Below are 13,277 nucleotides of genomic sequence, written 5' to 3'. Positions count from 1 at the left end.
CTGTACAATCTGCAATAATTTTGCAAAAGCTTCAATTAGCTACCACTTGATGATACTTTTCTATGCAGAACTATCAGTTCCTGAATTAAAAGATCAACTTTATTTTTATAACATCAGCACTATCAAGGGACATAAACAAATAGTATATTTTATTGAGCTTTCAGTTTATAAGTTGAGCAAGAAATGAGAATGCTTACAAAGTCTCTTCAATTTTCAACGATAGTGGCTTCAGGATAGAAGGGGGAGGGGAGAAGCAGCACATATCTGCAAATTCAAGATAGGCAAGACAGAAAATTAAATGTACAGAATAAATGCCCCAGAGGACTAATCTGTATTGCAAAATTACATTACATTGTGTTAGAACACGTTAATTAAGGTGATACAAACCACTTAGTGTAGACAAGAACTGTCATGTTTGGCAGCTGGGTTACCTGGGGTCAACAACAACAAAAAATGTCAAAGCCTTAGTCTTTGTTTGTACTGACTGTTATATTAAGCATTAAATGTTAATCAATTAACATAATGTGTTTTTCCAGTGTAGGCAAGCCCTAGGAAAGCTTGGGTTGTATTTGAGACACAGACTCCTAATGAAGATAAAAAGTCACTGTTTATATTTTTTAAAGTCCCTTGAGAAGTAATTGCAGGAATAGAAGCTCTTTTCTTCCTGTAGTATTGCTCTCAAATTCTTCCATTTTCATTTCATTTATTTCTTAATTCTCTATTGTAACAAAATGGTGCAAGCAATGAACGTGCTTATTCTTTCTCTCAAATATCATTGCTGTTGGCAGGAGAAAGGCAGTTCTGAAAGCTACTCTCTTTCTCAGCCTGGCAACCATCACACTTTTGTTCCATATCTGACAAGTACTTAAGCATATGAATGGTTTATAATGAAATAAATTATGTGTGTGGACTCAAATACCTGCTGAGCAAGAGCCCAGGTATTTCATCCTGCACTCACTGAGGTCAACGTTAAATTTTCTGGTGATTGCAGTAGTGCAGGTTTTGGCCTTGGATGCTTTATCCAAAGCCTTTCAAATCAATTAGCCTTTCTATTGATTCTAATGGTTGTTAGAGCAGGCCCTCAGCAAAAGAGATGCAGTTGCTTAGGTCTGGGACTTGCTGGACACAAAAATTTCCTCAGAAACTGGCCTTCCTTTGAGGAATTTTATATTTGTATTACAGAAAATATTCTGAAGAGATGTCTGGAGGAAGGGAAGCATTCATGTTTGCAATAACATGTGCTCATGCATGATTCTGGATTTATTGGTATGAGTTAGCAGCAAGCACATTGTACTTTCTGTGTGCTCAGTGGCAGCTTAATGGCCCAGCCACTGGTGCTCTGTGTGTCCTGGGAAGAGTAAACGACTGGGCAGCAGTCCCCTGTTATTTGAATTGTATTGATTTTCAAGATCCTACACATTAATGCGAGGCATGACCTATTGTCTGGGTTCCCACTGCGATGAAATACTACAGCAGTATTTAGCAGGCACAATATGTGTCTAGCCATGGAGTAGAGAGTGACCTTCCTACCACAAGACCTGTGAGTTACAATGAGTGCATTGAGCTTACAACAAAGCACTGCCATGTGTTGTGCCTCCTGGAGAGGCCCTACTCCACAGTCGTGCCTGTTTCAAGGGTATGTGAGAATGCAGATCTGTCTCTGTATTAGAAATACCGAGTAGCAGGAGGGAGAACCACACCAAACAGAGCTTGTACATACAAAAAAAAGAATCTCCCTCTAAACTTTGGACAAGATATATCCTCCAGACAAATAAGAATTCTTTCCAAACAATGTGTAAAAACCAGCTTGATATCACTCTGAGTGATTTGCATGAACACACTCATTGTTCCCACACAGAAAAAAACCTTTCATATCAGTGCAGGAACCTCCACACCAGTCACCTTTGCTGATGTGTGCCATTGTTTTAAGGTCAGTCTAGCACAGCTACCAAAATGGAAGTTTCAGTTTAATGGTAAGTTATAAACCAATGCTCTGAACTTAACCCTGGTTAAGATGAAGTCTAAATCCTTCTGCCCTACAGCTTCCATCTGGCTGTGGCAGAACGTCCTGCGCTGTATGGGAAGAGATTCTGTGTGATACTGCAAGACCACAGCTGTCAGAAAGATCCTGGTCTGTCCTACTGAATGCATTATGTAGAAACAGACAGGGTTTCTAATTAAAAAAATATCTCAAGTTTATGATTAACCACAATGAAATACTGTTGTATTGGTTTGGATTTTTTTATTTGTTTTTCCTGTGAAGAAGATACTAACTACTGTTCAAAAAACCCCAAACTCTTCTGTCCAAATTTAGGTACAAACACTTCAGACCTGGTGTTTAAAGCATGAACAGTCTAAACAGATCCAACCCTAAAAAAGCACAGTCTGACATTTGTGTGCTTGTACAAATGTCAATCCCATTTTTGAAGTGGACTTCTAGATTTAAACATCAGTCTCAACTAAAACAGGCACTTACTTTACTGCTCTTCTTCCCCTGACTTTATTTAGTGCAACAATTTCTGCAACATTGGCTTCAAGATGATAGATTGATTGTTTCTGCTGTAAGTCATGCTATTTTCCCAAACAGCAAATTACAATTTGAGTAAGAGCAGGCCTTTCCAGACTTTTATGCAAAACAGGTGTTAGAGACCTGTTACTGTATTTCTACAGCATGAGGCAAATTCAAGAATCCAATTTAGACATGACTATAACACTCATGATTTGGCTGAGCAAGATCCAAGGAGGCAGAAATTACTGGATATGATCCTCTAAGATAGACTGAAAAAGTTTAGGGATTCCATTTTCAGAAGAACTATTATCTTAAAACATCCAATCTGTTGCCCTTTTCAGCAGAGTGCATTTTAGGAAAAAACTAATTTTCCTTCAAAACTGTCAAAATAAAAATCCTGCTTTTTGTATTGTTTGAGAGCAAAACCAGGTACAACTCTGCCTTCAAATTGCCATTGGCAGGAAGCCATTATAAATCATAGCCAGATTGAAAAAATTATGGTAAGCTTTAGCCGCACTTTCCTTCTTGTCAAAATAAAAATCCTCTGAGAAGTCAGTACAGATTTCAGGAGTCTGAATAACTCTGTTTTTTTTTCTAGAGCACCTTCAGTGGCAGCATTTGAATTGTTAGCTTGGGCTAAAGCATGCTGGGCATCACAGTAGGTAGTGCTGTACCACAATGGCAGCCAGCAGGAGAGCCAGAGCCAGATGCCTCTTCTTGTCATTATGGGAATGATTTTTCTCCTGAGCCTGGAGGCACTCATCAAATATTTTCCATTGGGATTGTCTGTCCTCTCTCATATTTGTCTCTTGTACTAGAAGTCCAGTGCATTTTCACTATTTTTGCCTGAACCTGTCCTCTCCTTCAGCACTCAGTAATAAAAGACTCTATTGTACCTCTGGGTACAACCAGGAATATACTCTTCTACTGTGCTCTTCTTTGCCATGTGATTAGAGAGCCTTTCCAGAAGCAACCCTCCCACCTAACACAGCCAAGCAAAGTGTTCTTAACATCCAAAGGGGAAATGACCTGTGAATTTTTGACTATGGCATTGAACAGGCATTTGTTATATTTATTAAATTCTTGCACACTTCAGATGTTGATGGGTTATTACCATGGTTTTTAACCCTTCATTTTTTTTGTTCTTCGTTTCAGTCGTGATGTTAGGATCATCAGCACCCCACAGTCAATGTATAGGCAAGTCTGCTTTATCATTTAATACAGGTTGTTTCAGAGGAACTTGCATTGGTCATATAATTTATTTTCCTCAGCTGGTTTTACCTTTTAAAGACTGTCAGATAATGTTCAGAGAGAGAATAAGCAGTGTCTATTTGTATCATATCTTTTGTTTAAAACATGGAGGCAGGACACACAATGTGCATGATCACTTCCTCCTTAAATTGTCAGCTCAAAATGTGGGGTTTTTTTGTGTGGCTAGCCATACCTAAAACCCTTCCTTGAATTTTTTCTGCACAACCTCAGAGTCAGCAGACACACTGCTCACATCTCTGAGGCATTTTTAGTCTCACCAGTGATCCATTTGTTTCCTTTTGGCTCTCCCACTGATTCATATGCTTCCTAAAATAGAGCCCACTATCTTTGTTCTGTTGTGACAAGTTACAAAAGAATTAGCAACATCAGCTTAGCACCAAGTAATATGAATCATATCATAGGCTTAGATGTGCTTGGAGTTCAACTATAAGATTACATCTAACTGTAAATTACCATTATTTTTGAAAGATTTCTTAGTCTTTTCAGGGTACAAAGTCACACATCATAATTTTGCATTGTTATTCTTTTCAGCCATAGATGCTTCCTACAAATACTGAGCCCAGTGTTCCTCACCATAGCTCAGACCAGTCCCAATTAAAAAAAAAAAAAAAAAAAAGAAAAAAAGAAGAAAAAAAAAAGAGGCCAAAACTTTTTTAGAGAAGAACAAACAATGTCTATTGCAATGGAGGCTGAGGTGATTCTGGTGCATAAAAAATACATGAACTTTCCTGTACCCAGGTCTCAGGCACTGCATTTGTAACAAAGCAGTCAATACTTCACAGTGTCCTTAGCTTGCACATTCCAACCCCATTTTAACATGGGATATATACAAATATATATGTATCTTTGTGTATTTAATAATTTATTTATGCAATGCATTACAGCATATATGCATGTTTATGTAGCTCACACACAAGAACACCAGCACTCTGTGCCAGCTGAGTGTGGCTGAATGAATGAATAAATAACGTGGGAGGTCTTGTCTGTGGGGTTAAGCATTTCACAGGAGCCAGGTGCCAGCATCATCCTTGCCTACTGAATCTCTGCAGCTCAGGATCTGGTATTACAGCTATTTTTTCAGATAGCATTTCAAATTGGTCCTGCACAATAATGAATTTATGAGGTCTCAGTCTCTTCAAGATTTGTGCTAATGAAGCCTTCAGGCAAGGGACAGGTTGTCCCTTCCAGCTTGGAAAAGCTAATGTTCACAGAAAGGTTTAGCTTCCCTACACAACAATATAACTCCCCAGGTGACAGCAAAGGTTTTAGTAAAACTTGCTAGCAAGGTCATGTTGTCCAGCCATTACAGTGAGAGAGCTGTAGTTCCAGATTTAGTTGCTAACCTGTTGTGTGGCTTTGGGCAGACTATGTAACTCTGCCTGAGTTCCTCATATGTAGGATGTGGTCAGGCAGCCAGGCACTCCACTGGGATGATGCAAGAGAGCTGTTTGCACTTAACCCTTTTTACTCTAGGCTGCCTAAGAACCTTTCAAATGGCTGTAAGTTGTTGGAAAGGTTCTTGGGTAAAGTGAAGTAGATCTGCTCCTGGGATATTCTTCCAGCTGACAATTCAGTAGGTGTGAGGTCCAAAACATAGAGAAAGTTAGTATTCAATTCTTAAACAAATACACCAAAACATGAGTATGACAGCATGTGACAACTTGAGAAAGATGCCCTCCTAGCACCTGGTATTTTCCAGGGCTCAGCCCCAACAGTTGATGTGCTACAAATCACTTGTCTCACCTGTGCCAGTGCTTCAAGGCATGACACCCAACATATTTTAAAGATACACCTTTCATCCTGCTGCAGTGAAAGTGCTGAAGTATAAGAAATAGTTTTTTATGAAAAAATTTCTGGCTGAAGCAGAGCCTTATAGTGTCTTCCAGGGTTTTTGGAAAAACACGAGTGGTTGTGACAGAGTGTGGAATGTGTTGTGAGAAAACAGGCAGCTCAAGAGAACAGGTAAACAAAAGACTCTGAAGTTGAAAGAACCCTTTTTATCTGGGCATCTATGAATTTTGGACGCAATATCACTCAAATGTCAGCGTTTGAGTTATTAAAATGGTGTAATGAGATGTAATGGCCAGAGCTGCAAGGACAGTAAACATAACTGCACTATTATCAGGACAAGCTGAACTTCCAATGGTGCAACAGGTCAAACACCTATAATCATAACACCGTACCTGGAACAGGGTAAGGGGTGGCTGCACATGAACATAATGTACCTGGGCTCTGGGACTATAATTAGAGCAAAGCTGAAGATTTATAGATCCCAGGCATAAACCAGCATGATAAAGTTTAAAAAATTTGAAAGTAAGATGGAAGAAATATATAAGCTTAGCATTCAACTAAGCAATTTCACACCAGTTAACTACATAGCTGGATTGTTAGTGAAAAAAAAAAAAAAAAAAAAAAAGAGGCTATTTAAGAATAGGAAATCCAGTATTTTATGTCTGGTCAAGAATAATCCACTGCAAAAAACACAGAGCAAATAAGTAGAGAGTAGCCCTGAAGAAATATTCTGGATGTTGCATACTCTTTCAAAAAAGCAAACTACATACTGAGAGGTACAAATACAAATAGAGGCAATAATATACATGACGTGGTTCTTCCACTCTCCTCAGTATTGGCAAAGATCAACGGGAACTCAGCAAGCCTGGCTTGGACAACCATGCTTAGGAGAAATAAAACATTGATCAAGCTACAATGGAGACCAATGTGCATCATCAGAGTTCTAGAAAAGCACAAATGACATGGGAAGACTGGACAGACAGGGGTGCTTGCTCTACTGAAGAGAAACCTAAGAGCAGTCTTCAAAAATAAAGAGATTACGGATTAATAAGACATTCTATTGCAGCATAAATAGGCTTTGGTAAGACATTAGGAAAAACTTCCTAAAAATAAGGCTAGTGATGCATTAAGCATGATTGCCTGGGGACTGTAAATCTTTTTAAAAGAGATCAGATAAAACTTAGTCAGTAATGACAGAGATAAAATTTATCCATCTGTAAAGAGTGGGATAGTATAGATAACTTCTTCAGATGCCTTTTAATCTCAATTTTCCATGTTCACCCACAAGATGAGTGGGGTTTTTTTCAGACTTGCTTGTTTATTCATGCTAGTCACTTGCTTCTTCATTTTAGAAATGGAAATCCCATTATTCAGTCCTAGTCACGGCTGAGTTCAGGTTTTTCTTGTACTCTGTAGCAACACAATGTGACTGTTCAAGGTGCAAAGAGATAAACACAAAATTTAAAACTGCGTTAAATTAATAACTATGAGCAAACAATTACACCAAACTTATCATTGGCTTCAAATCAAAAGAGCTCATGAAAACAAGTCCTAAGTCGTGAGTCTTGGGTAATTCACATGGTCCCTTTGACATTTCAAAGTGACTGTGAGTCTTGGATGAGATGTGCAGTTTTACTGGGACAGGCAAGATGGAGTCAGGAACAAACTATTTTATCCACTCTGCAAAGCAGCTGTTCCTACTCTTTCCACGTGAGAAGCAGATCTGCCATGGTTTCACTGTGCTGCCAGCACCACTGACACTTTCAGACATATCCACATGCACTGCCAGCAACATCGAGTCCCTCGCACACAAAGGAGGTGGCAGGTGGATTTCAAGTCTGCCAAGAGTGCTCCCACTGAATTACTGGGGTCTTCACCAGGAAGACTAGAGATAAGCTCAGCAACACAGGCCTCTTCTTGCCACCATGGGTGCCTTTGGAGGATTTTTTCCTCCAATGCTCCTACAGCGGTGGAAACAAAGGACTGAACAGCTAAGCCTTCTGCCTGTATTCTGAAAGATTTGATCAACATTTGACTATGTTTTTGTCTTGATGTAATTTTGGTTACTACTGAGAGAATTTTAGCTTGGCATGAAATTATTTAAACTCCATTACAGTGATCTTTGTTGTGACATGTTAAGGCACTTACCTCCTGAGGTAAGCGCCTTACAAAAAGGATAAAGTGCATTTATCTATTATGATTAATATTATTTTGCTAAATATGGAGGGCACTTTGGCTGCTCTCCCTCAGGTTGCTACAGCAACACACATCTGCAAAGAGTCATTCTTCTAATTGTGCCAATTAGGCTTATATAAGGGTATTTCAGTGATCCAAATGCTGTGGAAAGCACAGTCTGAGGTCTGGCTGAAGACAAACCTCATGCTCCAAATGCTAAGGAAATTATTTTAGACCTCCTTCTGGTGCATCTGCATTAGTCACAGTGAGCAAGGAGCAGTGAAGCAGCTCACTGAGCTGGGCAGGTTTGCTTTACTCTCTGAGGGAAAGAAGCACAACAGGAGACTTCTGAAATGCTTCTCTGAAACAGAGAAAAAAAGTGAGCTTGCATTTTGTTTGCAAACAATTTTCCTATCGAGAATAGAAAATGAGAATGCAAACCCAGCTTGTAAAGGGTTAATGTGATTAATGATTAATACTTTACATCCAAATGGTGCCAGATTAATGACTAATGCTTTGCAGCTACACATAACTTTTTGAATAAAGCCAACCTGTGAAATAGGTTGTGTGAGAGGTGTACAGATCGGCAACAGTGAAAGTGCAGCAACTGTCTGATTGACACCTTTGACTGGAGCAATGTCAAAGTTGCAGGGCTACGTGGAAACGTTGCAGGCAACAGCAGAGTCTTTCTCATGCAAGAAAACTGCTATTTTCCACACAATAAAATTAATCTAAGAAGTCTGTAATAACTAGCTGCTTATTTTATTAGCTTTATCCTCCAAGGGTGTTTTTGCAACCCAGATCATTATGTGTGAATAAGGAACACTTTGTGAAAACCTGGACTACTTGAGATGGTTGTCATTAAAACATTAGCAAAAGACACTGCCTTATGTCACTTATGTGACATTATAACACCACACTTGACATGTTTTGCTGATGGTGTGACTCATCATAGGAGTTTCCTTGAGACCGGCTGTTGGAATACCATCCAATTGCAATAACTGCTGTCTGAAACCTCCTGAAACAAAGAAAATGATATCTTTAAAGTGAGACAACTATGTCTAATTACAGCCTGTGATGGCCATAAAATAACTGTCCAAACATAACAGTACAATTGTTCAAATATGCAATTACATTAATCCAAAAGAAATTTAAAAGGTTCAAAAATCAACATGCTGACTCCTTCCAATTCTCATCTTGTGTAGCAATGGGCTTACTGGTTAGGCTGGAATATTACTTATTGTGTAGAATATGGAGATACAGTCTTTGCATACAATGTTTTCAGATTATACAATCACAAAATCATAGATTGGCTTGAGTTGGAACGGGCCTTAAACATTATCTTGTTCCATCCCCCTGCCCTGGGCAGGAACAACTTTCTATAGAAAAGTATAACAATATCACTTCGAATAAAAGTTTATCCTCACTTTTTTTTCTTTTTTTTTTTTTTTTTCCACAAAGTTACTGGAGGCCACAAAGTAACTCACAAGTGCATATTTGTATAAGATGCACCTTGAAATGTCTTTTTGTTAAAAGGTGATAGTGGCTTATATAGGGTAAAAGATGACAAATCCCAATGCTACCCACATTTAAGAACTTCCTAACTCTAGGCTGAAGTAGGAATCACCGTGTTGGAGCAATTTTGCCCTGGCATCAGGCTGCCTAGCGCTGCAGCCTTTGGTTAGGAATTAGATTGTGGAGCTGAATGTGAAATGACAACACCAAAATGCACTGGCTTCCCTTTGTCAAAGAGGGGGTGAGGAGGAGGCAACATGGTGTAAGAAAGCAACCAGAGAGGTTCCCCAGCTTAGCATTTCCAGAGCCAGCGCTGACCTACATTGACCTGCCTCCCAGAACTGAAGCTTTGCCATGCTGCTGCTGAAAGGATTACTTCCCCGTGGTTTTCAGTCGTCAATCTTCCAACCTAAAGCTCCTTTCTCCTTAAGATTCTCAATAATTGTTCTGCTTCAGCAACCAGAGAATCACCATAAATCACCTTTCTACAGTACTTTTTCCCCTTCTGTGCTCTCTCAGGGTGTTTTGTCATTGATCTTGTCTGCCCTGCAACTCTTTTCACTATTTTAGCTGCATTGAATTAGCATGACCATTTATAATGCTCAGAACTGGAGTGTTTGTGGATTTCAAAAGAGTTGATTTCTAAAAGGTGTTTTAGAAATGCTTTGAGATTCCACATCACCAGAAAAATGTGGGGAAGTGAAAAGCAGGGCAGTAGCTAGGCACCTCATTCTTTCCAGCAAATGCTGTACTCTGCTAGTTATTATGGTTGGCTGATAAGGAATGCTTTTGAGGGTGATTGTTTCTACTTACCACTGCAAATCTCAATATCAAAATTCCTATGTATACTTGTGCCCTGAAGCCCTCTACAGAAGATCCTCCTGGCTGCTGCCCAAGCGTGTCCCCTCTCCTAGGCCCCCTGGATCTGACAAATTACTTTGTCCAGGCAGAGCTGGGAGAGATTCTCTTTGAGGAGTAAGAACACCATCTGTAAGAATGCTCATGTGGATGGCTGAAAGAGTAGGATCCCACTGTGAGATGGAGAAGAACAATATGACAGGGTGGAAGCACTCTGTGTGACCTCTGAGGAACCAGGCTGAGTTTCAGAAGGGGATGTTTCAGAATTTATACCTGAGATGAAGACTAGGTAGAAAGCAGTTTGACTGGACAGTCAGGCCCAGGTTGTTCATCTGAGGATCTGGAAGTGCCCAAGTTTTTGTCACAAAAAAATACTTAAGACACCCAAGATCCTGGTTCTGGATGTGGCATTATCTCGGTACAGCTGGCTACCACAGGACCTCTGGCACATCAGCATCCCTTACTCACCCCAGGAACCAGTCCCAGGAAACCTCATAGTCCCTCAGCAACCATTTTAAAATGAATAAATGCTGTACAGTCTCAGGAGCCTAGGCATGTGTCTTTACATTGTATTCTGCAGTACTGTCCCTACAATTGTTCCTTATGTCCCAAACGGTATAAAATTGTCAGATCATTTAAGGTTATTTTAGTTGGGTTAGCAACCCTGCACCTTTGCATCAATGGGTTTTGAAAAGAAACTTTTCAAAAAGAAGCTTGCAGGATTTGGGGCAGACTCCTACTAAGCAGCTGACTCTACAGCCTGTTCTCACTGGGACTGCCAACACCTGCCATGAGGGTCTGGGATGTAGACAGGAGAGAGGAGGAGAGCTTAGTTTCATATCAGGAGCAGGGAAGGAGACTGCCACTGGGACAGAGAGCAAAAGTCAAGATGCAATGAATCTGTGTCCTTGTAGCTCTACAAGATTTGAACATGTTGCTGCCAGTCATTGGTTACAGGTGAGCTTCTCAAAGCATTGTCTTATCCCTGGAAACTGGCACACTGCCTGGTCTGCAACATCCTAGGAGTGTCTGTTCTCCACAGAAAGTTTTCTCTGAGCCCTTTTACAAGCTGTTACAAGGGCCTTGGAGGCAGAAAGGGTGCATTGGTTGCTGTAGCACTGCCAGCAAACCTGTAATGTTTTGCCCAGCTGCCTGGCAACACACCCAACCCTGAAAGAGTTTGGAGCCTGGTTAAAGTTCTTGGACAGTTCAGGGGTTAGGCTGAACTGACCATAATAAAAAGGGATCCCCTCAGGCCACCAGTTTTTTAAACAGCAGAAGACATCAGAAGTTCCTGGCTTGTGTCTGGTGGAATGTATCCAAATGCCAAAACATGCCGTCATCTTGGACTCTGCCAGGGTAACCAGTTTATGAATTGTCCTTGCTGACTGACAAGGCTCGTGCAGATCAGGTGAGGGATCCTTCCTAGCTCTTGCAGACACAGACCCCACATGACAAGCAGCCAAAGGAATGTGGATTCTAATGCTGTCTCCTCTTTTGGTGAAATGGCATTAGGTAAATTCCCTTGCAGGTCACTCCTGATGCCAAGTTCTACCCTTTACCTCATTCTAACACACAAAAGTAACAAGCCCCAGCATGCCTGCACAGGGAGCACAAGGCAGAAGAAGAACAGTAGAAGAGGGAGCTGTCTGTATCCAGCCACAGCAAGTGCTGCTGGTCTCATCTCTTCTGCCTCAGTTATCAAAGCTGGACACAGGCCTGGGGATCTTTCCCAAATGGGACAGCTCTCATACCACCCTGTATCCCCATTAATATGCAGTAATGATGTGCCCTGTGCACCAAAAAGGCCCTTAGATGTGAACACTAAAGATGCAAGTCAGTTAAAATGACCTGGCCTAGGATCATGAATGGTCATCTCTCTCAGAGGTGACCACTGCAGACAGTACATGTGTAGCCACAGGAACTCAATGACAGGATTTCAGAAGCCCAGCTGCCAACTTTGTGCTTTAATTACTCAATAAGGGTCCCTCCTGTATGTTCCTAAAAAAGAAAACATAGGCAAGTATGGAGACCTCAGTAGAACATGATAAGGTTCTGGAACAAGTTGTTCTTTCTACTGTTGTTGCCTTGCCCAAATGCCTGAGGCCTCTCTCACCATCCTGTATCTGCTGTCACTTCTTTCCAGGCTTGTCAGGGATAACTCCTAGTGATGCAGTTTCCCATTAATCACCTTCCCTCCTTCTGAGTGCTAGTCTGGTTTACAGGGGTCCAAGCAAAGAGATATAAACAAAAGCAGTGTACACAACAAATAGACCCGCCTTCAACACAGCAGACACAGCATTTAGGTTAATTTAGCTTCTGGTGAAGAAACATTCACTTGGTGAAATCATTGTTATATTTGCAGTTGACTTCATCTGCATGCCCCAAACAAGTTTGCACACCCTCAGCTTCCTCTCTTTCTTTCTCTCATCTCCCTCCCAACAACTTCACAAGAATTTCAAAGAAAAGGCTGGCAACTTGTTGAAAGAACACAAAGACCCTGTCCTTGCTAGCCAGATAGAAAGTGCTGGTACCTGTCTGTCAAGAACTTGTGGCTTTTCAGTTTGCATATTTCTTGCTAACACTGTTTATCCAGGTAGCACAGATGGGGCATATCATTTGGCAAGCTTACCCCTAAGCTTTTTACAAGAAGAATGATAACAGGTGCAAGATAAGGGATACAGACAAAACCAGGAGTTCATTACAAATCCATTTGCATCCAAAGCAGCAGTAGAAGGACTCGGCTTTCAGTTATCTTAAAAGCACACACTTTGTGAATTCCATTCAAATATTCACTGTATTTGCATTTGATACCGTGTGTCACACCAGACAACAACATGGAACTGAACTGTGTTTGTGTGGGCTTACACTCCTGTGCAAGGGTGGCCAAGTAACTAATCTATTCTCATGGCAATATGGAAGTTTTACAATGGGTGCTGAAAAAGTAGAGACAAAATTTTGAGGAGATTACATTGTCCCCCAGAGAGCAGGATTTTTGAATGAAATTGTTAGATTAATAGCAAAGGATTCTTAAGGTCTGATGATCTTATTTTGATCCCAAAGTTGATGTTGGACAGTTATGATGCACTAAACACTTGAAAACTTGGCCTCAAGTTCTGCATCCGTGTGTTTGTGTGTTCAAAGAATGTGGCACAGC

This window comes from Pyrgilauda ruficollis, unplaced genomic scaffold (assembly GCF_017590135.1).
Source record: "Pyrgilauda ruficollis isolate IOZ18807 unplaced genomic scaffold, ASM1759013v1 scaffold18, whole genome shotgun sequence".
Lineage (NCBI taxonomy): Eukaryota > Metazoa > Chordata > Aves > Passeriformes > Passeridae > Pyrgilauda > Pyrgilauda ruficollis.
This window is presented reverse-complemented; position numbering follows the sequence as displayed.